The sequence below is a fragment of the Spermophilus citellus genome (genome assembly GCF_964194105.1).
Source record: "Spermophilus citellus genome assembly, chromosome: 7".
In the NCBI taxonomy this organism is placed as follows: Eukaryota; Metazoa; Chordata; class Mammalia; order Rodentia; family Sciuridae; genus Spermophilus; species Spermophilus citellus.
This window is the reverse complement of record NC_138188.1, coordinates 32,200,692-32,227,429: the sequence shown is the minus strand read 5'-3', so window position 1 is coordinate 32,227,429 and position 26,738 is coordinate 32,200,692. Positions and strand designations below refer to the sequence as shown.

The window sequence follows — 26,738 nt, the reverse complement described above, 5'->3', positions numbered from 1 at the left end:
TCTGGACGATGTGAATGAAGTGGAGTCTGTTGGAGGTGGAGGTATTCTGAGAATACTTCTTCTTTCTACCTTAAAGTGGTGTGTTGTCTGGAACCGTGGCAGCCATCTTGTGACCATGAAAAACCAAGCCCGAGGATGAAATCCATCTAAGTATGACAAACCAGAAAGAAAAAGAAGTGCTTGAATATTATGGTCACATTGTTAAGCAGTTGAATCGACAACAGGCAACCATCGACCTCCTATCTTTCTGTTGCATGAATGAAATAAGGGCCTATTTGTTTAAGCCAAATTTGTAGTCACTTGCAGCAGAACACATTTTGAATTGGTAGAAGGGGATCCAGATAAGTTCAAAGAGAAGCAAGTCTAGAGAGAAAAAATCCCGTCTGGAGGTTGTGACCATGAAACTGCAGCAGTGTCAGGACTGGAAAGAAAGCCCAGATCTTGTTATGGCAACTGAAAACTAAACAGATCCCGAAGACACAACTTGTGAGAAGACTTATGAGAAGGCACAAAAGGTCACTTCCTCTGCTGATCGGGATGTGATGGTGGAATTTCCAAAAGTGACAAGGAAACCTGTACAGAATGTTAAGGTACAAGATGCGAGGTCTCAGCCAGGCATGGCGGTGCATGCCTGTAATCCCAGCGGCTCCAGAGGCTGAGACAGGAGGATCACGAGTTCAAAGCCAGCCTCAGTAATGGCAAGGCCCTAAGCAACTCAGTGAGATCCTGTCTCTAAATACAATACAAAATAGGGCTGGGGATGGGGATCAGTGATTGAGTACCCCTGAGTTCAACCCCTGGTACCCCAAAAAACAAACAAGATGCGAGGTCTCACCATATGGGAAGCTATAAAAGAGTCAGCACTTTTTAGTTTCTACAGTGCTCCAGGCACCATGCCAGAAGATTTAGTGTCCGCCCTGGGACCCTCCCAATGGCCTTGCAGGAGAGCAGCTCACAGTACAGAAGAGAAACTGAAGCCCAGGAAGGCAGGGAAGGGAAATGCCCAAGAATTACAGACTCAAAGCAATCCTGCCCGAGCCCAGCAGGGTCTTTCTTTCCACTTTAAGTTTTTTTTTTTTTTTTCATTTTAACATATAAACTAGCAAGCTGATTCTGAAGTTCCTATGCAAATATGAAAGGCTGATATCTCAAAACAGCCTTCAAAAGGAGCTTAGGAATGAGAGGAGTAACACTTGATTTCAAGAATTATTGTAGTCGGGCCTCAGTGGCCCACACCTGTAATCCCAGCTACTTGGGAGACTAAGGCAAGAAGATCACAAGTTTGAGGCCAGCCTCAGCAATTTAGTGTGACCCTGTCTCATAATAAAATAAAAAGGGCTGGAGATGTAGCTCAGTGGTAGAGCATACTTGGTTCCAATCCAATCCTAGTCCAGTACCCCACCCCCACACACACCAAAAAAATGTATATATATTTTAATATATATATATATATATATATATATATATATTAAAATATTAAAGCCAAGTGCAGTGGTACATGCCTGTCTTCAGAAGGCTGAGGCAGGAGGATCCCAAGTTCAAAGTTGAAGACCTGGGGGCTGGGATTGTGGCTCAAAGGTAGAGCGCTGACCTACCATGCGTGAGGTACTGGGTTCGATCCTCAGCACCACATAATTTTTTTTTTTTTAAATGAAGATATTGTGTCCACCTATAACTAAAAAATAAATATTAAAAAAAAGTTGAAGACCTGAGCAATTTAGCAAGACCCTATCTCAAAATGAAAAGCTGTAAGGATCCGCCGAATCGTTGGAGAAAGAGACCACAAGAGGCCAGCTTCATGCAATGGGCAGGAGGGAGTTTATTTATTTATTTATTTATTTATTTATTTATTTCTTTTTAAAGAGAGAGTGAGGGGGGGAGAGAGAGAGAGAGAGAATTTTTAATATTTATTTTTTTTTTTTAGTTCTCGGCGGACACAACATCTTTGTTGGTATGTGGTGCTGAGGATCGAACCCGGGCCGCATGCATGCCAGACAAGTGTGCTACCGCTTGAGCCACATCCCCAGCCCGAGGGAGTTTATTGAAGAGGATCCTAATTCAGCGCACTGAGGCTCAAGGCTCACTCAGGAAGGGAGAGCAGCCCAGAGCCCAGAGCAGAGGTTGAGCAGAGCTTAAGTACACTTTTTGGGGAGGGCGGGGGGGGGGGGGCTTTGCATACATCAGAACAAATCATCATGAGGCGCGGGGAAATTGAACAACAACTCTGAGACGTGATTAGCACATTCATTGGCGGGAACAGGTCGGGCGGGGGTGATTGGTCACTCCTAAGGGGGGGGTACACATTCAAACTGATTGGTTCGGGCCCTGTGACAACTGCACAGGGCCCTAGGCTAAATGGCCAGTAGGGCGTTGTCTTAACTATCTCAGGAATTTCAGGTTCTGGATGTAGCAGAGGAACTTAACAATACCTAGTCTTTTACATTTTAATTCAGGCTTTTGCAGCTTAGAAACTTTACCCTTTCATTCCCCACTCCTTTTTCTGACTACTTTTAATCTTAAAAGTAATGAATCATAATTATTGGGGAGTCTCATTTTTTTTTAATCTCTGTCAGTGGAGCATATTGCCTTCTGATTACCATGGGTTGTCCTGTGTTTTCTGGAATCATTTTTAGCATGGCCTCCATTTTAGATTTCACTCGGTATTAGACCCCGATTTATCTAACTACACTGACTACCTAACTTTAAATCTGGCTTCATTCCCCCCTCTAATTTGGGAACTCCTTACTGCTGTGAGGAAGGGGGACAAAGCTCTGGCTTCTTCAGGCTGAAAAGGGATGGTGTGGGGCAAGCAGTTTGGAGTCCCCCTTAAAAATATTGGGCCTATCGAGTGGCCCATGCTAAAAGTCCAATTGAGAAGTAATAGGCTGGAGGGCCATTCGAGTGGTAGGTGGTCTATAAGAGAAACAAGAATTCATTAGTACTGGAACCAGATTGATGCAGCAAGAAATGCCACAGCACAGAAACATGCCAATGAGTATAATGGCCAAGACAAAGACTAACAATGTTTTTCACCAGGAAATACCAAGAACTAGGAGCTAAGATATTGTTTCCACAACAAAGTTGCTGAGGGCATGGCTTCCATCTGAGCATGTAAATCTTTAAGGGTATTTGTCACATTGTCAGAAATGTCAGGGATGTAAACACAACAACTAACATTTAGGGTTACAGATGTCTTTTCCCTTAAGATATAGTCTAATAATTTAATGCCATCTGATCCTGCAAAATCCTTTACTAGTATGACCTCTGTGTCTAATAGAGAAATCTTTAATTCTGTTACTTAGGGCTGGATAACCATACTAGCAAACATCAAGCCTACCTGCGTTGGTTAGAAATAAAGGCCTTAGACTAAAACTACTCTAGCAGTCCCTTTGACAGTTATCAGGCATTCCTGTCTGAGAATCTCTTTTGTAACCACCAGTTTACTTATTATTGGAAGTTATATTTAACTATTATTACCATTTAAGATGTCCAGGAACAGCTGTGCTTTGGCTGTGACTGTCTTTGCTAAGTGTTTAAGATGAAGCAAGTCAAACTGACTTCTGTTTCTACCCATTGTTAACAGTCAGCTGAGTTACCCTGGGAGTCCTCGGGAACTTCACAGCAGCTTTTCAGTTCTGCTAGTGCCATTTGCGTTAGGATGGGTCCAGGTCTTGCTTGACCATACGGCTTCCCTCAGAAGCATCAGGGACATTTCCCTTCTCTGATGACCCTCCTCTTCACAGCAAATGCACTGATTGGCCTTCTGCCCTCCACTGGTCTCATTAATCTCCCTGCTCGGCAAGTTATGTGGCCTAGAGTTGCAGAGCCTTTTGGAGAAGTCCCCTATTCCCTGACTCAGACTGACTCAGAGGGCAAGAGCCAAATTTTTAATTTTTAAACTTAATCTTAAACATCTAGCAAATAAGTCAACAGCCTTATATTAAGGGTACTGAACTTTAATGTCTATCTCTCTATCCTGTAGGTGGCAACTCCCAATAACTCATTACCTTAAATTAACCCAGGTTGTGAGTTCTTAAAGCAGTACCTCTTTAAAACATTAACAGGCAATCCTTAGACCATCTAAAAGCAAACTACAAAACAAAACTAACTAGGATAAAAACATATTTAGTTTATGTAATAGCTACCTTGAATTCTGGCAGAGTTATACATTATAATCCCCTGTTTGAGGTTCTGGCAATCGTGACAAAAACCAACTTTTGGACACAACCTTAAATGCACTGAAATCTGGTCTATTTTTTTTATAGTCGCTCCCACATGTAGTGAGATGGGACATAGAGCCTTATCTCAAGTAAGGCGGGGTTCTTCATAAATCTTAAGTACTATTGATCTTTGCTTTTTAGACATCATTTTACAAAGCTTACATAAACTGTTGCTCAAGTTAACATGAACATTAGCTAACACAACATAATATCACATCTAAAACATGAATTAAAGGAAGGCTGGAAGCTTTTAACCTCTTGTAGGAAAGTAGCAAAGTACTTTTGTGTTTTACAATAAAACCTTTATCCAGATTAGGCTCTCATTAACTTAAAAATACATTTAAATTGTGTCTCAGTGTAGAAAGCAACATAGAACTTTATATATCTTACTGATAACAAGTCTAGTTATAGAACACAAATGATATAATTGAATCTCCAACATGTTTTTCTCTTTGAGCCTAAAATTACCATACAACTTTAGAACACCAGCTTGATATAATGCTCTTTTGAAGCTTTTACCTTACAGACTTATATACCTGGAAGATATGAACACATTAGTAACATCACAGTTACATTGATGATTTTATATTAACCAAGTTTAGCTTTTAAAGAAATAACATAGCACAATTTTTTTAAGATTACTTGCTCAAAAACTTACACTTATAACCAACTTGCACAGACCTTTTTTATCACTTACTTAAACTTTCTTAATTACTTAATCATATAGACTCTTATCCAGAAACACATTTCCCTCTATTAATCCATACCTAGAACCTTCTAGTTTCTCTTTTTCATCTGTTAACCTCCTTCTGTTCACATTTTGAAACAATACTTGTAAACTTTTGAATTTAAGCAGATTATTTCATAGACATCAACATTTTATTAGGGTCTTTTTGAACACCTAGAAAAACTTATAAGCTTAATTTAAGACCTCTTTTTTATCTGTTTACCCAATTTAAATTGAGCCATTTGAATCACGTGAATCAAAGATATTTGGATCCATTTTTAATTTTTCATGAGGGCTCCTCATCTGTCAATTGCCATATCACTACAGGATATATGGACATACACACAGACATACCGACATACAACACGTAACACAAGAGTAACACATAACACAAAAGGCCTTGCAGCTTTCTCAGGTGAAATCTCATTGCAATGTTTAAAAAACTCCAGTTGATCAAAAATAGAACTTCTCAGAAAAACATTAGCTTGTCTGTAGGATAAAAATCATGAGCTCAAAAAAAAACATAGAATCTAAGAAAAGGCAAAAGTCCTAGAAAAAATTGACCGGCTAGTAATTAGTAAATGCCATACAATTTATTCTTTGGTTTAATCTAGTTTGAGTTCCCATAAAAAGACACTTTTACCCTTTTTTTTTTTTTCCCTTGGGCCTCAGATCTGTCTCCTACTGAGTGCTCCAGGCTTCTTCTCTTTGCATATCAATTTAAGTCCTGGCTGAGGTCTGGAAGGACCTGGGAAAACCGGAATTCTGAGCAGAAACTTCATGCCTAAGGCATTTTAACCATAAGTCACAGTTTTAGGTATGGATGTTGGAAATTATGATAAAAGTTTAAGATACAATTTACAAAATTTCATCTTTATATCTTCCTACACTAGAAAAACTTGCTCACACAAAACTGAAAATAGGATCTCTACCATCAGAAGAAATTTCTTTAGGATCATTAAGTCACCTTCTTTGTTCTGAAGTTCCTAAAGTAGTATTAAGTTATTTTAAATCACCTGAAAAAAAAAAATCCACACACTACCATGTATATCTAAAATTAAGCTTTGAAAATTCCCAAGACCGGGCTGGGGATGTGGCTCAAGTGGTAGCACGCTCGCCTGGCATGCGTGCGGCCCGGGTTCGATCCTCAGCACCACATACAAACAAAGATGTTGTGTCCGCCGAAATCTAAAGAACAAATATTTAAAAATTCTCTCTCTCTCTCCCCCTCACTCTCTCTTTAAAAAAAAAAAAATTCCCAAGACTGTTGCTAATTAATGTCATTTCAATAAGCCAGACCAATGTTTTAATTCAACACTTTTTTCCTAAATCTTACACACTGAGAGAAACAGATACCAAATCATAATTTACTATCCTTGCCCAAATCAATGCACTGTATACCTAGTGAAATCTCCTTAGGCTACCCAGTTCAAAAATTGATGAAAAAATAAAACAATGATTGGGAGTTACTTGCCAACTTGGAAGTAGAGTTCTTTTAATTTTCTATCCTAAGTATTTAATTTCTCCTGCATGAATTATCTGAAATCAAACTAATCAATTACCTAACCCTAACTTTTAACTGCAAGATTATGCAATGCTTCAAACTCATTTAGATACCAGATGTTACAATGAAACATCTTTTAGACACACATTTAGCCTAGATTATCCCCAAGAAACAATCTATAATAACCTTTAAAACAGACCAGATAAGAAAAAATCTCTCCAGGTTTTGAACTTCCATTTAATTATGACTCCTATCAGTGGCACCTTAGATTTCCCATGAGTGGACCAGATGTTCTCACATAGGGGCAACTATAGGTGTAAAATCAAGGGTCTCAGTGTGACTGACTTTACTGCATTCAGGTGGAGTAATCCTTACAATGCAGCAGGGAAAGAATGAGGAAATTTCCCCAAAGCGAAAATGGCTCTGGCAGCTGCTGGGAATTCCTCCGTTTTCCCTTTCACTTACAGGCTGGGGATGTGTAGCTCAGTCGTAAAGTGCCTGCCTAGCACGAGTGAGACCCTGGGCTCCAGCCCCAAACTGCAATGCATGTTCAATAAAGGACTTGCATCCAGAATATTGAAAGAACTCTAAAACTCAACAACAAGAAGAGAACCCAATTTAAAAGGGGAGGGGTAAAAAAATTTGAAAGGACACAGCACCACCAGGAAGATATAAGCTCATCAAACAGGCAAATGAAAAGATACTCAACAACATTAGTCATTAGGGAAATTCAAAACAAAAACAAGATACTACTGCATTCCATTTAACATGGCTGAAATGAAAAAGATTGGCCACTCCAAGCACCAGTGGGTGGGTAGAAGTGATGCTCTCGTACATTATGGATGAGCATGCACAACCGCTTTCAAAAATCACTTGGCAATTCCTTTTAAAATGTTATCTATATACTTACCATATTAACCTGCTAGTCCTCTCCTAGGTGACTACCCAGGAGGAAAAGAATGTATGTTCATACAAACACTCATACATGAAGCAACAAAAGAAATAAACTATGTGCACAATATGGATGAATCTCAAGAGAATTATAGAGCTGAGGTTGTGGCTCAGCGGTAGAGTGCTCGCCTAGCATGCATGGGGCACTGGGTTCGATCCTCAGCACCACATAAATATAAAATAAAGATATTGTTTCCACCTATAACTAAAAAATAAATAAATATTTTTTTAAAAAGAGAGAATTGTGCTAGGTGGGAAAAAAATAGATAAAAAGGAGTACCTACTGGATTCCACTTATGTAAAGGTTTAGAAAACATAAACTAATTAGGAACAGAAAGCATATCAGTGGTTATCTGGGTATGAGGGGTTGGGGGTAAGGGAAGGACCATAACCAGGCACAAAGAAACTGGGAAGTGATGGATATGTTCACTCCCTTGATTGTTTTTATTAGTCAGCTTTCCTTTACTATAATAAATAGATGAGCAAATCAACTTATAAAGACAAAAGGTTTGTTTTGGCTCACACTTGGCCCCACTTTCTGAAACTGTGACAAGATGGCACATTGTGGTGGGAGCACAAGAGGGAGAAAAACCACTCACCTCGTGGCCAAGAAGCAAAAGAGAGTGAGGAAGAGACGGGGTCCCACAGTTCCCTTGAAGGACATGAAGATGTCTCTTTAGGCTTTACAGTCTCCCAAGAACACCACTGTGGGGACCCAGCCTTTAACACATGAACCTTTGAGGGACATTCAGGATCCAAACTGTACTAATGGCTTCATGGGTGTGTGCATTAAATCAAAACCTGAATTGTTTATTGCATGCCAATAATATCTTTTTACCCAATAAAACCTTGTCTGAAAATACTCAGGAGCACTGAGGGGTAAGAGGGAATGTCAGAACCCTCACCAGATCACCAGGGCTCAAGAGCACAAGCTCTCACCACCCCCCACAGGCTGCCTCCCTACCCCCAGATGGCCAGAGTCTGTTGGCAGGAGCTATGTGGATGCAAATTACGGCTGGAATAGCTGGAATTCTTCATCTAAATTCCAGGAAATCCAGGGGATTCTGGGCACCATATGAAAATGTAAGAGGGAAAAAGTGGCTCATTTTCTAAAGAAAAATGAACTGTCTATGATGAAATCCAGGAACCTCTGCGACATCGCCCCCCCCCCCCCCAGGCCTTTTCCTTGGTGTTCCTGGGCTGGGGTGGGTGTTGGAAAGAGAAAGCTCCAGATCCACCTGACCTCTCCAGTCAGGGTCGGTGCTCACTGAGGCTGGCAGGAGATTCTCCATGGACATCCAAATAGGTGAGGGACAGGCTGCCGAAGCCCCAAACTGAGACATAGGAAATTAGACTGTTGGTGGAGGGCGTTAGAGCTGTGACCTGTGCCACCTGCAATTTTTCCTGGTGGCCAGACTGAGCTGAGGGCTGTTCCTAGCAAGCTCTGCTCCTTGGAGGTCACACCCACACCTCACACCCCCACCCTGACACACACCGACCCTGCTACCCCAGCGGTGGGCACCTCGGCAAATCGATTACCGCTGTTCTCCTCACCAGATCGAACTCTATCAGCAGAGTTTATCAATTTGTAACTTGGCCTTAATATTATCTAGTCCTTTTCTGTGTCAGACATTGAGTGCCTACTGTATGCCAGGCACTCTTGTAGTCTCTGGGAATCCTGGCTTTGCATTCCAGAGGGAAAACAGCCCACAAACAGGACCAAAAAAGGGAAGGTACAATGTGTCAGAGGAGGAGCAGGGGACAAGGACAGGGGATAGGGTATGGGCAGAGCTGGGAGAGGGAGGAGATGGCATCCCACCTTTCTAAGGAGACCCCGGCTCTTTCATCTCCTAGGATGGTCCACCCACCCCTGATCTTACAGCAGACCGCAGAGAATCAGGGTTAACTTTGTTGCCCCCCCTCCATGCTGCATTGAGACCCCCTCACATTCTTAGTAGCTTCCTAGTCAGGCCCATCCCGGCCCCGTGACTACCCACTGTTTCAGGCTGCTTATCCCTGGGACCAAGAAAGAGCTAATTACCCCCAGATTTGAGTCCTTTCCTCATGTCCCTACTAAGAACCCCCTAATCTCACCACCTACACTTAGGAAGTTCCTGCCCCACAGTCTCTCATTATTGCTGCTCCGTTACCATGCACCTTCCATTTATTCTGGACTGCTTCTCCACCATGAGCATGTGGCACCAATTCCCATTTCCTTCCTGTGCCGATTCTCATGGCCTCTTCCCCTAGACGCTCCTCACCTAGAATGCCTTCCTCCAGTTCCAACATCTTTCATGCTCAAAGGTGAAGTTCTCACCCACCTATGTCTAAAATCCTTCCCCTGCCCACATTAGGCCTAGGAACCCCCCCCCTCTTTTCTCCATCTCCAACAGCAGATGAGGTCTGCACCTCATTACTGAGGGGTGTCTCTGTGCCACTGTTGTCTCCTGACTGTTGACCTGGTCCCTCCCATGTCCTTTTTCCTTCTGTACCCTTGAAATCCAAGTTGGCACTGAGCACACAAAAGGTGCACCACAGATCCAGCTCATTCCACCCCTAAGAACAAAGCCTTGCTTTGTCCAGATCTCTCCCTTTCCATTTGAGACTTGAAAAAGGTTTGGAAAATTCCAGCATGGGAGTATTCAGCCTTATTTGAGTTGTGCAAGTGGGGAAAAAAATGTGCTTCTCCAAAAAATTACAAAATTCCCCAGCCTTTCCTCCCAAAGCAGTGCATAAACCTCTGAGCCCAGTGTGTGAGCTCTCCAGTTTCTTCACCTCCCTAAGGGAGTGAATTGTCCTCCATTTCTACATGGTGTGCACACATGTGTTTGGGGGTGAAGGAGGAGGATGTGGAAGTTAACCAGTCTTGAAAATGAAGCATGTAACAAGTGGAAAGGAGTAAGCTTTTTCAAGGAGCGTGTCCCCTGGCTTTCCAGTGTGTAAAGGAAGCCGTGTCTTAACAGTAGAGTGCTCCTCTGTCTCTATTCTTCCTCTCCATTTATCCAAATTCATTCACTCACTCAACAAACACTAACTGAAGGTTAAATGCAGTTGCAGCCTTAATTGCAATTGCAGCCCCTAACGTGATTCCCAGCGCTCCCCATTTCCTGGGACTTCCATCTTGGGGGACCTTCCTCCCTTGAGTTTGCACTGGACCTACTTAACTGGCTTCAATGAAGAGACCTCAGAGAAAGTGCTGGAATGCCAAGGGCAACATTGAGTCCAGAGACATTCCCTTCCTTCTTGTGCACACTCTCTCTCTCTCGCCTACCGTCTTATATGCAGTCAGTTGCCATGTTGTGAGCTGCGCTATGAAGAACCCCGAGTGCCAACCTGCAGTGCAGAATCTGCCAACGGTCAGCAAGGAACCGAGGTGCTCAGTCCAAACAGCCTGAAAGAATCTGAATCCTGCCAACAGCACATGAGCTTGGAAACAGATTGCTAGGGTTTGGATGTGTCCTCCAAGGACATGTGTTCAAAGCTTAATCCCAGAAGCCTTGTGGCATTGGGAGAGGATCCTAATGAGAGGTGCAGAGTCACGAGGGTGCAGCCCTGGTGAGTGGATCAATGTCACGATTGCAGGATTAGGTTAGTTACCACAAGAGCAGGTTATTATAAAAGTGAGTCCTCCCTCAATGCTTTCTCTTCTGCACACGCTGGCTTGCACCTTCCCCTTCCGCCATTTAACATGAGCACAAAGACCCTTCCCAGTTGCAGGAGCCATGCCCCTGGGCTTCCCAGCCTCCAGATCTATGAGTTAAATAAACTTATTTTCTTTACAAATTTCCCAGTCTGTGGTCTGCTGTTATAGCAACAGAAAACAGACTGACACACAGATTTTCCTCCATTTGAGTCTTCAGATGAGACCGTAGCCACAGTCACCACTTTGTTGGCAGCCTAGTGGGAGATGCTGAGCCGTAGGTCTCGGCTAAGCAGCATCCGTATTCTGACGGACTGTAATGTAATGTAGTAAACACTGCTTTAAGCCATTAAGTTTTGGGGTAGTTTGTTTTGAAGCAATAAACATGACATAGGATACATGTCATATGACAATTATGTGCCAGGAGCTCTTTTTGACCCTGGGGACACAGAAAAAGTAAACATACCTATCCCTTCCCTCATGTAGCTAACTATCTAGTGAGAAGACTTTGGCAGATGATCGATAAAACTTTATGGCCTCAATGGTCTGGGTGAGTCCCTTAGTCTCTCAGATTCACATGTCAGAAACTGAATCTCCAATGCAACAGTATTGGGAGGTGCAGCCTCATGGAAGTCCTTTGAGCCATGAGGGTGGAGTCCTTCTGAATGATGGGAGAGGCTTCTCTCTCCTCTGCTCCTGACCACCACATGGGGACACAGTAAGGGAGTCCAGCTCCTTGATTTTGGACTTTCTCGCCTCCAGTACAGTGAGAGAAACCATTTCTATTCATTATATATTACCCAGTCTCAGTTATTTTGTTATAGCAGCACAAAACAGGTTAAAACAAGGACAGAGGGGGCTGGGGCTGTAGCTCAGTTGTAGAGCACTTGCCTAGCATGTGTGAGGCACTGGGTTCCATCCTTAATACTATATAAAAATAAAGGCACGCTGTCCATCTACAACTACAAAGAATAATAACAATAAATAAGAAAAAAAAAAAAAGGACAGAAAAAAATGAAGCCTGAAGAGGAGTGGGGGATGGATAAGGGTTCCTGGTGAGTGGTTGAGGTGGAAGTCACAGAGGTTGTGTCTTTAAACAGGGCAATCAGGAAAGGCCTTCAAGTGGTGATGTCAGAGTGAGCCATATGCTGCTTAGGCAAAGAGTGTCCCATGTGGATGGAACATTCTAGAATAAGCTTTTGTTTTACTTGGCAAAGTAAAATTTAGAGATGGGAGGGCTCTTGGCTTGCCTTTCTATCTTAAAAGAAAGCAACTAAACACTAGCAACCCATCAGAAATGCATTCAAACTTTCCTCCTGTCCCCAGAGAGAGCTCAGAGGCCAGACGGGGTACGGGGTACGCTGTGCTCCCGTTGGGTCGGTTTTTACAATTCTCAATATAGGCAGTTAACTCACCTTGGCAGCTGGGATTTCTGTGATTTTAGAAGAGAAAAGAAGCTGCCCTTCTGGTCCTACTGTCTGCCCTGGCATGGCTTTCCTGTCTGACTTGCAATGGGAGACCTGGGGGCTGGAGAGCTGGGGGATCCCAGCCGGAGGCACACCTTCTGGAGGAGACTTGAACTGTCCGGTTCACGTTTCGATCCTCTGTGTTACCAGTTCACATTGGGCCAGACTCCCCACCCCCACCCCCACCCCCACCCTGACCCTGGATCTCAGAAAGTGAGTGACTGTCCAGAGGTGGTCAGAGCCAGGGCCATTGATGACTATAGCTGCTACCCACATGGGCCTTGAGGCTTACCTAAAGAGTACAAGCAGAGAGCTGCTTATAAAATGTTTTTGGTCAATTATTATATTGTGTGTATAAACGAACATGTAACAACAAATTCTACTCACATGTATGATTATAATATGCACCAAGACAAAATGTGAGTGGAGCTGCCCTTTGATAAAAATAGTTCTGACAAATTATTCTAATGTGTGAGAAAACAGAGGTTGGGTTAGACTCAGCAATTCTTACCCCGGTGGCCCATGCTGTAATTGTCACCCAAGCGATTTGGGAGGCTGATGCAGGAGGATCGCAAGTTTGAGGCTAGCCTCAGCAACTTGGTGAGACCCTGTTTCAAAATAAAAAATAAAAATAAAAAAGGACTGGGGATGTGGCTCAGTGGCAAAACACCCCTGGGTTCAATCCCCAGTGCCAAAAAATAATAAGAGACTCAGTGATTCTCTCCTTCACACCACGGTGCTTTGCCACCACGTTGTGAAGGTGGACATGGAGACCCCAACACCACAGCTGCCCAACAGAGAATGCTGATTTGTACTAGGAGATGCTAAGAGCAGCTGCCCTTTGAAATCCTATAAGAGTCAGATCCGACCCTTGGGTCACTGCCTGTGACTCCTGCCAAACACTGGCTTTACTAGATACCTCTCATAGCCAAGAAAGAGGATGTGAGCTTTCCACCCAGCCTAGGTAACCCAGCTCTTCACCGTGTCCTCCCCTGGAATAAGAGTGCTCTACTTCTGCACACAGGAAGGAAGGATGGGAAAAGGCACTTTCCAGCCAATAAAAAATGGGAACTTCTTTTTTTTTTTTAAATCAACAAACCCACCTTGAGGAAACACTTATGGGACAAAAGAAAAATGATCCCAAAGGGCAGCGTGGAGATGCCCAAAGGAACAAGGAGCAAGGAAAAAAAAAAAAGTACAGGAGTGAGTGGCTGGGTGTGGTGGTGCATGCCTGTTCTCCTAACCACTCAGGAGGCTGAGGCAGGAGTATCCTGGGTTCAAAGCCAGCCTCAGCAACCATGCGGTGCTAAGCAACTCAGTGAGACCCTGTCTCTAAATAAAATACAAAATAGGGCTGGGGATGTGGCTCAGTGGTCGAGTGCCCCTGAGTTCAATCCCTGGTACCAAAAGAAAAACAAAAAACAAAAAAACATGAACACAAAAGCACTAGATGAGAGACAGAGTGAGATAAAGTCTTTCCCTTGCACTGTAGGGTGGAAGAAAATGTTCATTTAACAAGTCAAGCTCTCAGGTGACCACTAAAAAAAATAGAGGAAAGAATAACTCATAAGCTTAGGAGGATGAACAATAAAAACTACTAAGTCCAAAAGAAAGCAAGAAAAGAGGGAAAAGAAACGTAAAACAAGTAAAATTTTAAAAAACAGTAAGATAGTAGATTTAACTCCAAATATATTAGTAATTTTATTAAATATAAATGGGCTAAAAGTTCCAACTGAAATCAAAGATTGTCAGACTGGATTTTTTTAAAAGAATACTGATTTAAGGACATTCATTCACCCATTTTCCTGGTTCTCCTTAAGCTTTGCCTTCTTACTCCATGGAAGGCAAATTTGATAGCTGGAGCTGCAGTGTTTATCTTACAATCATGAGGCTACTTGAGTGTGAAGCTGTGGCCAGAGGATGGAGAAGCAGGAAGAGAAGAAGAATCCGAGACACTGAAGACTTTACGATGCTACCATACCAGCCCCAGCCTGCCCACCTGCTCACTCGATGCTTTAAAAAAAAAAAAAAAAAAAAAACAACTGTTTAAGTTCAAATCACAATTTGTGTAGTATCTGATGTTCATGACCAAACACAATTCCAGATACACAAGCTCAGGACAATATATCTGCAAAAGCCACTGATTGTCAGATACTAACCTTGCCCCCAATTAAAGCCAGTGGGTTGTACCACATAAAGCCTGTAAGGAGCACATTGTCACCTGACCGCAAGAGAAGAGGCCATTGGACCGATCAGATCACAAGGAAGTTTTATTTTTGTAAAACTTTTTCTTTTTTTGGGGAAAAAAAAAAACCCTAACATGCACAAAATGTTGTAAATCTGATGTCAGCAAAATAATAAAATAAAATTTCTCATATTTCTAGCAGCATTTAGAAAAAAAACTTTTTATTTTGAGATAATTTTATATTCACATACAATTATAAGAAATACACAAAGATCCTTTGAGCACTTTTTAAAAATTTGCTTTTTATTAGTACATTATGATTATACATAATAGTGGGATTCATTATGCCATATTCGTAGGAGCACATAACAGATCACAGGGAACCGCCATTGACTTGGACTAGCCTTGGGCCTACACCATTAAGTGACCACTTCTCACACCTACAGAAATACTGCTGCGCTACCTTACAAGGAACAATGAGATGAGCGGTTTCCTCCAGGCAGCCACTAATCATAGAACAGCTTGGATCTACGTAGATGTCCAAGGGTTCACTCCACGCACTCGACAAACATTTACAGAACATTTACCATGTACTAAATAGGGTCCCAGCCATCGGGGATACGGTATTGAACAAAATGGGTAAGACTCTTGGGCTACATGAGAAAAACAGTTAATAAGAGAAATAGAGTGTCGAACAACAATAAGTTGATGTGGGGGGGCTGGGGCGAGAGAAAGGGATCAAGGACTCGGGCAGGCTGTCATTTCATTAAAGTGATAAGGGTGGGCTGGGGATGTGGCTCAAGCGGTAGCGCGCTCGCCTGGCATGTGTGGGGCCCTGGGTTCGATCCTCAGCACCACATACAAACAAAGATGTTGTGTCCGCTGAAAACTAAAAAATAAATATTAAAAATTCTCTCTCTCTCTCTCTCTCTCTCTCTCTCTTAAAAAAAAATAAAGTGATAAGGGAAGTTCAATGTGACGTTTGATAATGACCTGAATGGAGAGAGTGGAAGACCAAAAACAAGGGGAAAAGTTTGTGCCCAAGCCGAGAACAGAGTCCAGGATGAATAAAACTTATCCTCAGGAATGGCTTTTGCTGGGGCTGCTGCTTGCTTGGCACGGCCCTGAAGTCTTTGTTAGGGGAACCTGGCACTAAGAAGGTCCCGCTGCAGTGGGGAGAGGTGGGAATTTAAAGAACCGTTCCATAGAAAGGGTAATCATGAAGCATGTTCTGGATGTCACTGGATGGATGGCTCCATCAATGCTCCCAACCTTGTGCCGACCTTGAGGTAGGGACTGTTAGGATGCTTCTTTTTTCCTACACAAGCTGCGAGTTAGATGAATCTTTTTGTCCAAGATGGCAAAGCCAGTGAGCAGGTGGGAGTCTTTCCCAGGCAGGTGCACTCAGCCCCTCACACAACCAGGCATTCCCGTCTCTAGCAACTGCCCGCCAGGCCAACACGCAAGAGCGGTCGGATCTGAAGGAGTTCCACCAGCTCAGAAGCAGAGAGAAAGGACCCGAAGGAAGACTTTGCCCTTCTTGGAAGTCTAGGCCGAGTGCTTCCCTCCTCCTCTGACTTGGTATTGTAAGGGGGCATTGTGGGTCCAGTAGACTGCTGGCAGTCACAGGTGTGGGGGACAATGGGCCGGCCAGGTCCCAGTATGAAGGTATTTGCAGTGGCAGAGGCAGAGGTTGTCCTCTTCGTGTTCCCCATGCCATCCCCTCACCTGCTCTCCATGCACACTCCTCTCTGGACCTGCCTCCTTTAGCCCTTGTCCCTGTGGAAATGCTTTTTGTGCCTCCAAAGGAGAGGGCCTGGAATGTTCTGGGATAATAGATCTCCCAGGGAACCCCATCTGGAGCAGGGCCACAGCTCTGCCAGCTGCTCACCATCAGTAAGACCTTTCAGCCACAGGGACAGCAACAGGGACTGGACCCCAGCAGATGTGAAGACACATGATGGGGTCCACCCCAGATTTCAGATGCTTCTTTCTGAAGGGCAGAGCCAGTGAGTTCCCCGGGAAGTCTGCAGAAGAGAGACCCAAAGTCCTTTTCCTTCCTCCCACTTTTATTGTATCTTCAGGGCCAGGCCCCGTGAGGGGCGCTTTTCATCCTCACAGCAAAAATCCAGGAGGAAAAATCCAGGAGGAGACTGAGGAGCTGTGAAGTGAGAAACCACAACAAAGGCAATGCAGGCTCCTGACCTGGGGTCTGCGTCCCTCTCTCCTCCCTCCATTGTCCCCTTTCTGATCTCTTAATCCTCCCTCTGTCTCCTTTCTTCCTTCTCTTTCTTCTTTTCCTCTTTTTCTTTCTTTTCTGTATTAAATGATTCAATAAATATTTATGGCCAGGCGCCTATAATCCCAGCCACTCAGGAGGCTGAGGCAGGAGGATCTCGAGTTCAAAGCCAACCTCAGCAAAAGTGAGGCACTCAGCAATTCAGTGAGATCTTGTCTCTAAATAAAATACAAAACTAGGGCTGGGGATGTGGCTTAGTGATCGATTTCAATCTCTGGTACCCAATAAATGAATAAATAAATAAATATTTATACGTCGATTGTTAGATCCCTACCCTGTGATTGGCACCGGGGATCAAGCAGCAAAGACAAAGTCCCTCCCCTTCAAGTTCACATTCAACTGGGGATAGACTGACCATAAAGAAATAATCAAAAGCATAGAGTATTAGGTGGCAGTGGAGGAGAGGCTGTGTCAGGTGTGTTGTTAGCCATGGGGAAGGGGAAGGGCGGTGAGGGTGAAACTTACAGAGAGGAAACCAGACACATGCTCCAAGGAGAGTCCACAGGTCACAGGACTGGGGATGATAGGAAACGTTATCAAAGCAGGCCAGCATCAGGACACGGGAGCTGGAATGTCCAACCATTCCCAAGCCACAGAGAGTTATAATCCCTTAAGGAAAGTATTACGTAAAATCATGGGAACCTTATCAAAGCAGACAAGCTTCAGGAAAATGGGCCCAGAACTTTCCCCCCCAGTCATGATTCATTATAATTCCTTAGGGGAATGACTGGTTCCAGACCATATTACCACTACCTCTTGTGACTAGATCACCAGGACTCTTCTTTATCACCAAAACCAGATCACAACTACTGCTGTGACTGAGTCATCAGGATCCTCACATAGAAACTTACTAAGGGAGCTGGGTTTGTGGCTCAGTAGTAGAGCACTTGCCTAGCCCGTGTGAGGCACTGGGTTCCATTCTCAGCACCACATGAAAATAAATAAATAAAATAAAGGTCCATTGACAACTAAAATATATATATACCTTAGAAGTGAACCCTGTGGCTCTAGTCAGTGTTTTGGATAACGGCCGCCCAACCAACATCTTAACTTCAGGCTCCTGACAAAATCCATGTGAGAGGCCAAACTGCTCTCAACTTCTGTCCACAGAGACTGATAGAAATAATAGTTAGTTATTGTTTGAAAAGTCACCAAGTTTGGGATAATTTGTTACACAGGAGCAGATAGCCAATACAGCAGGAAGAATGTTGAGAAGACATAGAAGGGAATCCAGAGAGGAAACCAAAGGTCTGCCTGTCCACCTGCGTGTGCCTTCAAGCTGAGCATGCAGGGATCTCTCTGCTCATGGATGCTGATCTGTCCAGAGGTGCATCCACAACCATCGCTGTTGACTGTTCTGCATGCCTGTTTATATACATGAGGACAGTTCTGAAAGCAATTTCTCTAATTCTCAGGGGCTATTATGTGATGGCACTCAGTTAAATTCTCAGTAGAACTTTTCATCAAATCTCACAACAAACCTTTGAGCTGAATATTATTATCCCGAGTCTAAGACTATATCTGGTACACAGTAGATATGTACATTAGCATGGACTAGAATCTGGCAATGTATAGACACCCAAATTTCAGAGACTTATTAAAGAACAAAAAGTTTTAGTCCTTTTTCATCAAAATCCTAGAGTTTTGGGCATGTAATGTGAAAACCCAGTGAATATAACCTTGACTGCTGTATTAATCAGAGTTGTCCAGAGAAACAGACCCAATAATCTATATACACATAAACATCTTACAGGTGTGTGTGTGTGTGTGTGTGTGTGTGTGTGTGTGTGTGTGATGTGTGTGTAAAGAAAGAGACGCATTGGTTTTAATGAATTGTCAAATTTGAAATCTGCAGGGGAGGATGACAGGCTGAAAATTCCAGCAAGCATTGATGTTTCGGCTGCACAGGCAAAGGCAGTCTGCAGGTAGAATCCCTTCTACCTCAAGGGACCCCAGTTTCCTCTCTTGAGGTCTTCAGCTGATTCAGTGAGGCCACCCACATTATGAAGGGTAGTCTGCTCTGCTCAAAGTCTACTTATGTGATTGTTAGTCACATCTAAAAAATACCTTCACAGGAACATCTAGATCAGTGTGTGACCAAACTGGACACCATGGCCTAGCCAAGTACACCTAACCACTGAGACACATCCCCAGCCCTTTTTATTTATTGATTTTTTTTTTAGACAGGATCTTGCTAGGTTGCTTACAGCCTCAGTGAATTGCTGCAACCCTCCTGCCTCAGCCCCTCGAGCTGCTGGGATTACAGGTGTACACCACCATACCTGGCTAGCTTTGGGCTTTCCGTCCTCCTACTTGAGTTAACAGGATTACTGACATACACCACCACACCCAGAAAAATGCAACTATTTTGAGTTGCATTTTATATCCATGAGGGATTAAATGGATTCTTTTCCTATGAGTAAAAAAGCATAAATATTTCTGGGGAAAATATTTTGCCATGTGCTTTGCTGAGGAGGAGATATTGCTTAAGTATGTCAAGCATTTTATTCTTTGATATTTATTTATTTATTGTGCTTATATGTTGCTAAGCTATTGCCACACACACACACACACACACACACACACACACACCTGCCTCCACATACTAACTCTGTGCATCAGCCATGTGAGGGACACAGGAGCCTTGGAAGATCCAGGAAACCAGGCTGGACAATTCTCTCTGTGACCCTGGGGGTACCTATGGGCTTGCCAGTAACTATAAGGCTACAAATTGTTTTTACAGACTCATTTCCTAATCTCTTACCTATACCTGTGGGAATGGAGATAAGATCAGATGTGAGATAAGATCCTACAGGAGATTGTGGTTCTCTGCTTTTGTGTCTTTTCATGAGAAGATTTCAGGCAAGACAACAGCCTTAGTGAAAGTATAGCAAAGTTTACTAGAGGTGAAAGAAGGAATGTGAAGCACCCGCAGGGAGAGAGGCAGATCCAGCTTTTATTGGGGCAGAAGGGAGATCGTTAGAAGGTCCCGCCCAAGTATCACCACTGGGCTTTGGATTGACAGACTATATTAGCCAACAACCTAAAGGCAATAGCTGGCTATCTTGGCCTGACTGACAGGTCCTCATTAGAGTATTACAGAGAAGCCAGGCACGGTGGTGCACACCTGTAATCCTAGAGGCTTGGGAGGCTGAAGTAGGGAGATCATGAGTTCAAAGCCAGCCTCAGCAACAGAGAGGCCCTAAGCAACTCAGTGAGACCCTGTCTCTAAATAAAATACAAAATAGGGCCGAAGATGTGGCTCAGTGGTCGAGTGCCCCTGAGTTCCATCCCCAGTACCCCCCTCCCCCAAAATATGAACTAGTATTATAGAATCTTTGGTCGGTGGGCTCCAGTCTTTACCATTTCCCAAATCTGGACATCTCTGATCTGAGTTGTTTGCAAAAACCTGTCTTAGAAATTAGACCCATTTGAGCAAATAAATCCTTGCCCTTTGGTTCTTACCCCTGCATTTATCTTTGGACTTCCTGTTGTCCTGTTGTCAGAGGAACACTTTATAGGGCTGAAATCAGTCTAGGGTCCCGAAATAGCTCTCCTGTTAGACCTCGAGGTGCCACAGACGCAGGGCTGCTCATTAACTGATTTGTTCTGTAGTAAACATTTTCGTAAACACCTGACCCACTGTTCATGTCTTACTGCTACCTATCCATAGAGGTGTCTCTTGGACTGCTTCCCTTCTGCCTCTCACCCTCACCCTCTGTTCTGGGCAAAGAAGTATCTCCCAGATAACCTGTCAGGACACTGACCACATACCCCATTCACATCAATGAGAAATACACGTCCAATAAAAGGGTACCTTGTTTGATAGTTATTTGCCAAAATGTGTTTTGGTCAATTGTATTCTAATGATCATTGTAATAACTGGGAATGAATGTCTCATTTCTAGAACATTTGAATCCTAGAAATTATGTAAATGTATGATTCACTTTTATTTATATTTTTATTGCAGAGAAATATAAGGGATCAGCAAAAGACTTTCTAGAATCAAATTCTTTAGGGGAAGAGAATAGAAGTACTGTACTTCACTGAATGATCATGGCCATTGTGTTAATATATATTCATAACTATTCCATGCATCCTAATCTTGAACCAAAGCCAGTTTAGTAATAAATTATTTTAAGTAATGCTAGCACAACTTAAAAAAAAAAAAACTTAACATAATGGTTGCACCCCACTTTTTTGTGGTGTTGGGGATTGAACCCAGGGACTTGTACATGTGAGGCAAGCACTCTACCATCTGAACTATATTTCCAGCCCTGCACCCCACATTTTTTTATCAAAAAAAATAAAATAAAATAAAATTGGCATAAAATCTGTGATGATTATACAATGGAATATGGTACAATGACAATTTTTTAAAATTTTGGATTCTTGGGCTGAGATTGTGGCTCAGCAGTAGAGCACTTGCCTAGCATGTGCAAAGCCCTGGGTTTGATTCTCAGCACCACATAAAAATAAATACATAAGCTACACATGACTTTACAATGATCTTGGCAATTCATACATTTGAATCAATTGGGGTATAATTTCTCATTTTTTTTTAAAGAGAGAGTGAGAGAGGAGAGAGAGAGAATTTTTTTAATATTTATTTTTTAGTTCTCGGCAGACACAACATCTTTGTTGGTATGTGGTGCTGAGGATCAAACCCGGGCAGCACGCATGCCAGGCGAGCGCACTACCGCCTGAGCCACATCCCCAGCCCATAATTTCTCATTTTTCTGATTGTACAGATTGCAGAATCACACTGGTCACAGAGTCACCTATATACTTACAGCAATCATAATAAAAAAATTAAAAATAAATTATAAATAAATAAATACATAAAACAAAGATACAACTACAACTAAAAAACAAATATTAATATTTATAACCAGGGCTGGGGATGTAGCTCAAGCGGTAGCGCGCTCGCCTGGCATGCGTGCGGCCCGGGTTCAATCCTCAGCACCACATACAAATAAAGATGTTGTGTTCGCCGAAAACTAAAAGAATAAATAAATATTTTTTAAAAAATATTTATAACCATAATATTTATGATTATAAATATTAATATTTATAAATATTTTTAAATGTTGGATTCTTTAAAAAAAGGACTTCTCAGCCAGCATGGTGGCTCACATGCCCATAATCTCAGCTACTTGGAAGACTAAAGCAAGGAGGGTTACAAATTCAAAGCCAGCCTCAGCAACTTGGTAAGAAAATTAAAAGGCTGTCTCAAAAATAAAAAGGCTGGAGATATAGCTCAGTGGTAGAGCACCATTGGGTTCAATCCCCAGTACCAAAAAAAAAAGGACTCTTCCTCTATGTATTTTTTTCCCAAAGCATGCATACTTGTGATTATTAAATTGTGATGATATTTAGATTCCACATGACATATTTAGAAGGGCAACTAAGCAGTATCAGTTTGAAATGTTGTTTTTACTGAAAATTGCATGATTTAGAATATTTTAAACTTCAGACATAAAAGTTTAATGATAACTTAAAAACATGTTAGGGAGTCAAAAATATTAGGTATATTGTGAAGAAATATTTAAAGGCCACTAGCCTGGCATATTTGACACATACCAGTGGAGCCCACCCAGCTCTCCCTACACCCACAGCAGCCATATAGCCTGGAACCAGGGACCTGTCAGACCTTACCAGTAGTGGCTGTGGCATCTATTCAGTGGCTCAGCCCGTCTTCACTTCCCAAGAAACAATAGCCTTCTATAGCTAGGCAGTATCAGGCACTTCCTAACCAGTTAGGAATTAATTCTTACAACAAATTTATGAGTAGATAGCATTCTTTTTCTTTCATAGTTGAGATATGATTGGTAGGCTTGAAGATCCGTACATAGACATATCCATTATGCACCATTCTCAATATATATATCCTGGGCTCTTCCTTCAGCTAAGGTGACCTTCTTCTTTTTTTTAAATTTTTTTTATTATTTTTTATTTTTTTTATTGGTTGTTCACAACATTACAAAGCTCTTGACATATCATATTTCATACATTAGATTGAAGTGGGTTATGAACCCCCAATTTTACCCCAAATGCAGATTGCAGAATCACGTCGGTTACACATCCACAATTTTACATAATGCCCTATTAGTAATTGTTGATTTCTGCTACCTTTCCTATCCCCTACTATCCCCCCTCCCCTCCCCTCCCATCTTCTCTCTCTACCCCATCTACTGTAATTCATTTCTCTCCTTGTTTATTTTCCCATTCCCCTCACAACCTCTTATATGTAATTTTGTATAGCAATGAGGGTCTCCCTTCATTTCCATGCAATTTCCCTTTTCTCTCCCTTTCCCTCCCATCTCATGTCTCTGTTTAATGTTAATCTTTTCTTCCTGCTCTTCCTCCCTACTCTGTTCATAGTTGCTCTCATTATATCAAAGAAGACATTTGGTATTTGTTTTTTAGGGATTGGCTAGCTTCACTAAGCATAATCTGCTCTAGTGCCATCCATTTCCCTGCAAATTCTATGATTTTGTCATTTTTTATTGCTGCATAGTACTCCATTGTGTATAGATGCCACATTGTTTTTTTATCCATTCATCTATTGAAGGGCATCTGGGTTGGTTCCACAGTCTAGCTATTGTGAATTGTGCTGCTATGAACATCGATGTGGCAGTATCCCTGTAGCATGCTCTTTTAAGGTCTTCAGGGAATAGTCCGAGAAGGGCAATAGCAGGGTCAAATGGTGGTTCCATTCCCATCTTTCCCAGGAATCTCCAAACTGCTTTCCAAATTGGCCGCACCAATTTGCAGCCCCACCAGCAATGTACAAGTGTACCCTTTTCCCCACATCCTCGCCAGCACTTGTTGTTTGACTTCATACTGGCTGCCAATCTTACTGGAGTGAGATGGTATCTTAGGGTGGTTTTGATTTGCATTTCTCTGACTGCTAGAGATGGTGAGCATTTTTTCATGTACTTGTTGATTGATTGTATGTCCTCCTCTGAGAAGTGTCTGTTCAGGTCCTTGGCCCATTTGTTGATTGGGTTATTTGTTATCTTATTGGGTGACCTTCTTCTTGATGTGGGGAGCATGCCTGCAGCCCCTGCAACACTGATAGCCTGCATGTAGCTCAGCTGCCTGGCTGCTGCCACTCTGACTGCCAAAGATGCTAGGACTGGTAAGTAACATTTTGTATTATTTTACTTATCCTTGGAGAAGTTAAGGTGCAAGTCACTACCTTAATATTTGTTGCCCAGAGAGTAAGTGGACCGTCTCCATTTAATAGAGAGGGGAGAGAGCTGGGGATATAGCTCAGTTGGTAGAGTGCTTACCTCGCATACACAAGGCCCTGGGTTTAATTCCCAACACCACCAAAAAAAAAAAAAAAAAAAAAAAAATGTGAGAGGGAGAGATGATGGAGGGGGATAGACAAGTCACAGACTAGGAGAAAATATTTACATAAAGAGCTTATATCCCAAATATATAAAGAGCTCTTGCAATTCATTAAAAGGAAAGCAATTCACTGGGGTGGAAGCTCAGTGGTAGAGTGCTTGCCTTGCACTTGCACGTGTGAGGCACTGGGTTCTATCCTCAGCACTGCATAAAAGTAAATAAAATAAAGGTATTGTGTCGATCCACAACTAAAAAAAAAATTTCTTTTTTAGAGAGAGAATTTTTTTTAGTATTTATTTTTAGTTTTCGGCAGACACCTTTGTTTGTATGTGGTGCTGAGAATCTAACCCGGGCTGCACGCATGCCAGGCAAGTGCACTACCGCTTGAGCCACATCCCCAGTCCCTAAAAATATTTTTTTTAAAAAAGGAAAGCAATTCAAGTTTTTAAGTGGGCACATTTAGACAGATATTTTATAAAATAAGATATGGTGGTGGGAATGTAGCTCAGTGGTAGAGTGCTTGCCTACCATGGGCAAGGCCCTAGGTTCAATTCCCAGCACTGAAAAAAAAAAAAAGCCCAATATCACTAGTCACTAAAGAGTTGCAGACTAAAACCTTAATGAGATACCATTACACACTAGACTGGGTAAAATTAAGAAGACTGGCAAATACCAAGTATTGGCAGATGTGGAGTATTGGGAACCCCTACCACCCATGGCAGGGATCCAAAATGGCACAGCACTTTGGAACACAGTGTACCAGTATGTTATAGGGTAAAGCATATATTTCCCATATACCTACTTGTTCTATTCCTAGCTATCGACTAAAGAGAAATGAAAATGTATGTCTCCACAATGCCTTGGATGTGAATGTGTATAGCAGCTTTATTTGTAGTTACCTCAAACTGAACACAACCCAAGTATTCATCTCCTGGTGAAAGGGCAAACAGTCCACACTATGGAATACTACTCAGCAATAAAAAGCAATGAAATAGTAATATTCTTCCCGCACCAGCCACTTCAGATTTGCCAAAAGGGTCTGAGAAAGCAGGCTGGAGAGTCAGGACCCAACAGACCTCCTGACAGAATTTAGCGGAGGATCTGTCAAAACAGGTGCTGCATTATTTGCTGTCTCCAACTCTGGAGCCATCTTGGATTCTCCACTAGAGTGTTAGGCTCTCTACTCCCATTTGTCCGCTGCCTGATATCTTTTGAGGTCAGCCTAATTTCTTTCCACCTGTCCTCACTTACTAGGGTGACTTAAGCCAAATATTCGGCTTCTTTCCTACAGGCATTTTCAGTCCCTTCACCTAGATAGATGCCACTGAATCAGTGCCCACGGAGCACACCCTGAGAGCCTCTGCACAAAACAAGGAGATCTTATCATGTTTCCCAAGAGACTCTCCAGGCTTCAACCCTACCCTGCCAAACAGAACCTTTCCAAAGAGACTCAGAGCTCAGCCTGCAGGAAGCAGCAGAAGGCTGAGGGAGGCGAAGCCCTCTTCCTCACCCTCTCCTACGAATACCCAAAAGAACAGGGGGGGACCTGGGTGCAGAAGCCTCTGGCCAGCCTGCTCCTGTAGCACCACCAGCTGTCCTGAAGTCAAGGGTACCCAAAGGGAGCACCAAGAGCCTCCTGAATTGCTGCTCAGCCCCCAGCCTTGAGTGTTTCTGTCCAAGGTCATGGCTTTAAGCCCTGGAGTACCAGAGTGAGTACCTGTGCCTCTGTGGTCCAGAGTACTAACAGAAGGCCCCACACCCCAGGCTTATCCTTGGCAGATGGATGGGAACCCAGCCCACAACTTGGAAAGCAAGTCCTGAAGTGGTAGAACCAGCCAGACAACCCAGAGCTTGCCAGCTTCCTGTCCTAGGTGCCCACACCAGTCGTGAAGAGGCCCCGGAATGAGCTCCTGCGGTGGGAAAAGAGAGAGAGGAGGCTGGATGGGTGGAGCCTCTTCACCCTGGCTCCGCCCCAAGCTACAAGGAGGAAAGAGCCTGAGCAAAAAGTCCAAGCTGTCAGCAAAAGAAATCAGGAGTGGAGATGGGAAGAGGGTGTCAACAACATTCCAGAATGTGGAAAAACAGATCGATGAGATTTTCACTTTCTCCCCATCGGGGAATGTTTAGGGAAAGAGAAGTAGCCAGCTCAGCACAGCCTCAGACAATCTCAGGAAATGGAGGCACCAGCACCTCGAGGAAGGTGGGGTGGGTGCAGTTGGAAACAGGAAGTCTGGTTGGAACTCTCCAAAATGCCCTCCCTCCCCCTGTAGAAGCAAGATCCACACCTCAGCTTTTGGCCAAACTTCAGTGTTGTCCTCTAGAGAGACCAAGCAGGTGAGGCCAGCTGTGGGGTCCTGGTGTGGCTTACTACCCTGACCACCTTGGGC

The 26,738-nt window shown here is 43.0% G+C and overlaps 1 long non-coding RNA gene across 1 annotated transcript; it reads right to left on the bottom strand.

Moving 5' to 3' along the window:
* Positions 1-26,738, bottom strand: LOC308653760. Its single transcript, XR_014023107.1, has 3 exons — positions 26,637-26,738; positions 13,020-13,116; positions 1-146 (listed from the first exon to the last, which is right to left on the bottom strand). It is a non-coding gene; the product is annotated as an uncharacterized lncRNA (long non-coding RNA).